The sequence below is a fragment of the Lycium ferocissimum genome, chromosome 6, assembly GCF_029784015.1.
Source record: "Lycium ferocissimum isolate CSIRO_LF1 chromosome 6, AGI_CSIRO_Lferr_CH_V1, whole genome shotgun sequence".
Taxonomy (NCBI): Eukaryota; Viridiplantae; Streptophyta; class Magnoliopsida; order Solanales; family Solanaceae; genus Lycium; species Lycium ferocissimum.
Window position 1 is genome coordinate 5,638,477 of NC_081347.1, and position 5,337 is coordinate 5,643,813.

A 5,337-nucleotide genomic window follows, 5' to 3' on the forward strand; every position below is an offset into this window, starting at 1 on the left:
TACTTTGCTCATAAGATAAATGGTTAAGTATTTATTAAAGCTACAAGAAAGATCTTGACAAACGTGAAATGTCTAACAACACAACTTTAGAAGGACTTAAAACGTTGCTACTCACAAAACATTTCATCGGCTAGATAGATACTCTTTAAGACAATTATTAAAAAGTTGTACATACGTTCACATTTAACTTTAGTTTCTGAACATAACAAAAAACAATATATATCATAAACGTGAGTGTTATTCACAATGCCTTAGCTTAACATAATTCTCGTGTTATTTTTCAATAGCTTGGATACTCTCCTTACTCAGCACAAAAAATAACTCTTTGTTATTCAACTCCTAATTAAGTGTTTCTAATTCAACACTTTCGATTTAAATGTTGGAAAAAAAATTGTGTGTGTTTTCAATTGTCTATTAGGTAGTTACGTTAATCACATAAAATATGTCATGTTCTTTAATTATACGCATTAACCCCAAATAGAAAATGTCTAGGGTTTACGACTTATTGAAGCGAATACGTATAATTAAAGGAGGTGACATATTTTATGTGATTAACTTAACTAACTAATAGATAGATGAATGAAAACAAATGGAAAAAAAATCAAAATTTGTACCGGAAATATCTAATTGGAACGCTTTATTAACAATTGAGATATTCAATTGGAACATGATTTAATTCGAGGATCTAAATGAAATATCCCGATAAATTTAAGGGGCTGCCTAGAAAAGAAAATAAAGTAGAGAATATTTGGAGTTTATTCGGTATTTCATATTTACGTATCCCCACGACGTTTCAACCGAACTGATACACACTCTTAAAAAGACAAATGTACCCTCACCAATCTCTCTTGCCTCCGCAATTTATGGGTGATTCAGTCTTTCCAGCCATACTTTCAGGAGTGTCCTAAGGGCAAAGACTTTGTTTTCAAACACTACTGTTGGTTCATCTCCTCCCTCAATTGATGAATTCAAAAACTTTTAGATCCAAACAACACAATCAAATTCCAAAGCTAATTTTTTCGATGACCGATTAAATTAAAAATAATCGATAATCAAAGCCCTGTTACCTTTTTCAATAATACCACGACAGTACACTCTCCCTATTCAAATTAAAAATAACTCTTTGTTTTATCTTTTATTATGATAAACTAGGTACGGAATCAAACTATAAATTGTACGTAACTTTTATTACATAAATATAATCCGTGTCACATTTTTCTACCACATAATCAATTTAATGTAACTGCAGATTAATCATATCTTGTTGAATTATTAAAGTTTCTTCATCATATAATTGGATAATTTAAAGAAAATTTATTATGAGGAAGGTAGTTTAGTAGGAAAATTAGCAAATATCAAAGGGACACAAGTGATTCAATATTCTATAAACTAACATGATAAAATATGATAATTACAACTCGACGAAGATTATAATTTGAAAATATTTTTTGTATTTTTATGAATTTGTGAGCATGTAATTTATTTATAGATAGAAATAGATTTCTTTGGGATAATAGTCAAAATATTTATTAATCTTCACTCACACGTTATATGTGTCCTATTACCCCCGGACTTTTTGATATTAAAAGATGTGATTTTAACCTTGGTTTTAATTCAAGAAATAACATATGAACTCATTAAAATATATTCAAAAATCCCTCCATTTTTAGTTCTTCATTTTTTAAAGACCTCATTAATTTTTCTAACCAAACAAGAGATTTTAAACACAAAACCCATTTTCCTTTCATACCTTGATTGATAACACTACCAATAATCATTTTTAACATTCAACATAGGAAATTAAAGACGTCTATGAGTTTGAAGTGTAAGTTGCCAATGAAGATTTTTGGTATCCATCTCCATTTTTTTTGTCAAAATAATATCCATTATAAACATATGAGCTGAAGAAAATCCACATATGATTCCCAACAATCTTGTTAAAGAACAACTTTCCACCATAAACAAAAATCAAATAAAAAAAAACGAAAAATAGAGAGAAAAAAAGGGAAAAAAAAAAAAAGTTGAAAAATCTAATGTTGTTAAATGTAAGTTGCTTGTTTAAGACTTGTTGCTTGGTTGGAGTTGTTTAATAAATTCTTTGAGTTGATATTGGGAGAAAATTAAACTCCAGAAAATTTTATGAAGAACACCAAATGGGTTTATTTAAATTACTATATTGTTTGATCAAAAATGGAAAACTTTGTTCTATTTCTCCGAAGTCCATATTGGATTTGTTTGGATTAGAGGATTTTTTTTTCAACTTTTGAAGATGATGACATGATGATGATAATGCAATGAACTAAGAATTGGTTATGGGTTTTTGGATCCTTACTAAAAATAGAGTATGGAAAATTGAGAGATTTTTTTTTGAGTTGATTTGGTGTGATTTTTTTTGTCCCTTAATAAAATAATACTAATTTAATAGGTTATGTAAAAATTCACTTATCTAAAATTAGGATAAAAAAATTTTAAAAAAAATTACTACCATTTTAGTTATATAAAAAGATAAATTTTTAGATTAAATATAAAAATTTAAAGCACTACATTATCTTTTGAAGTATTAATTTCCTTCGTTATATGTGCCGCTTTATGATAGTTAGATGTGATTTTAACCTTGGTTTTAATTCAAGAAATAACATAAACTCATTAAAATGTCAAAAATAACTTAGTTCTTCATTAAAGACCACGATTAATTCTTAGTTAACCAAACAAGAGATTTTAAAGACAATTCGATCTTGATTGATAACACTACCTTCATTTTCAACATTCAACACTACACGACACCATTCAATAATTTTTACCTTCTATATTTGCAAGCACATATGAGCTTATTAAAAAAGCAAAATCTTGGAGGTTTAAACAAATTTTTTTTTTAATGTAAATTAAGACCTAATAAATGCTTCAGTTTGAAAAGCAAATTTTGCAAAGTTACCTAAATTACTATATAAGGACAAAAAATGTAAAAGGTTTTCTCCGGTCCATATTAAAGGTCTTTTTTAGTTTGGACACACCCTTTAAGCAATTACTAAGCCCCAGAAAGTAAGAAACTTCTTCAAAATTGTCCTTAATAAAATAATCACTTATCTAAAATTAGGATAAAAAAATTTAAAAAAATTACTACCATTTTAGTTATATAAAAAGATAAATTTTAGATTAAATATAAAATTTAGCACTACATTATCCCAAGTAAACTTATACTTCTTTGTCCCAATTTATGTAGTACCTTTTTTTTTTTTAGTCTATCACAAAGAATGTCATCTTTCTATAATTAGAAACAATTCACCTTTAAAAATTTCCTTTTTTACCCTGAACGAAATGATTTGTAGCCAAATAAATATTTAAGGTTTGTTTTAGACCACACATTTCCAAAGTCTTCATTTTCTTTTTAAAATTTATGCTAAATCAAATAGTGCCACATAAATTGGGACGGAAAGAGTAAAATAAAACTGACTCAAATTTGTGAAGGATTAGAATTGTGTTTAAGCCTTATAGAATGGCATGTAAAGATGGTCTTATATACAAAAGGCCGAACCCATCGACAAAAAGAGTAAAATAAAGACATTTTTTGACTCAAATTTGTGAAGGATTAAAGGTGGCGCCCCCTTTGGTGTTGTTTTGTTTAAGCCTTATAGAATGGCATGTTTAAATATGGTCTTATATACAAAATATATAAAGCTATACAATATATATAAAGCAACTGAAGTAATAAAATGAAAAGCAAGGATCATAAATAGCAAGTAGACTTGGACGTGAGCCCACTGCAAACAAGAGATTAGCAATGCAAGTAAATTAAATTACAGCAGCCACGTGTAAGGAATTGAAATTCCTGTACAACCCTATGAGGACGACAAATCCTTGCCATCCTCACTTATAATATACACTAGTTTCATAAGGCCCGTGCAACTCACGATATAAAAGTATATATTTTAATTAAAAAATAATAATTTATGTTAGTAATAATTAAATTTCAAATAAATATATTTTCAATATATAAAAGCAAAACTTTCATTTCACTCCTTTAATATCTTAACTTTCATTTTGATGAAATTATTTACCTCAAATCAAATGCGAAGAATTAGGTTTATGAGTTTTGAATCCTAATTTATTAAGATATTTAGTTCAAAATTAATAATCTATACATATTTAATGAACTTTTAAGACAAATACAAAATTTGAACCAAAGCGCTACCAAATCCGACCAAATCTGTAGCTGACATTCTAATTCTGCCCTACTTCAAACTTATTTTGTATTTAAAAGATTAATTTTAGTTAAGCAAACAAGAGATTTTAAAGATAACCGGATCTTGACTGATAACAATGTTTTCATTTCAACACTATCGGCATCATTTACTAATTTTTAAAGCTATCTAAAAATTATTTTAGTACAAATCTTTTTAAACACATATGAGTTCATTAAAGTATAAATATAACGTAATTTTTTTTTTCCAGAAATGCTCTAATTTAATAATACAAATATAAAGTAAAAGCAATGCTTACACGTAAAAATTTATAATAAGTAACAAATTAAAAAGGACAAACGAGAGAGCAACAAGAAGCAAGAGTATCTAGCGAATAAATGACTATTTCTTAGGTTAATAGATAAGATCGAGAGAAGGAAGTAATAGGAAAAATCAAGTACAGTGGATGGGGCTGCTCCTCCCTTAACCAGGGTTCTCGGGTTCGAGCCTGAGTATGAAAAAATTCTTGAAAGAGAGCGCTTCCCATGAATGAGCCATATGCGACACCAATCCAGATTAGTCGGGCTCTTATGTGGGTACCGAATACACGATTAAAAACTCAAAAAAACATGGGAAATAAGATAGGAGATTCGATAACTTTTGAAAAGTAGACCATAAGAACAGAAAATAAATTTTAACATTAAAAAATAAATTTAAGACCTAAAAGTAATTAATTGAAAAATTTGACATTTTATTAAAAAAATTTGTGAGGACTACAAAAGCCCTTGGGTTGTCACTTATATATAGTAGTAAAGTAAAATATTAAAATACTAAATCGCATTTCCACATGTCCTTCCAAACAGGGCTCTCTAAAGGTTAGATCAATTAAAGAGAAACGTACGAAAGTATAATAATAAAGTAGAGAATATGGGGAGCTTATTCCTTACGTATTTCATATATTCCTTCTCAAAAGACAAATATACCCTCCTCAATCTCTCTAGCTTCCGCATCTAATCCAAGGACAATTCAGTCATTTCAACATCATTCATTCTCAGGGCAAAAGACTTACTTTTCAAATACTGTTATTTTTTTTTTTTTCTTCCAATTGAAGAATTCAGATCCAACAAACAACACAAATCAAAATACAAACCAAATTTCT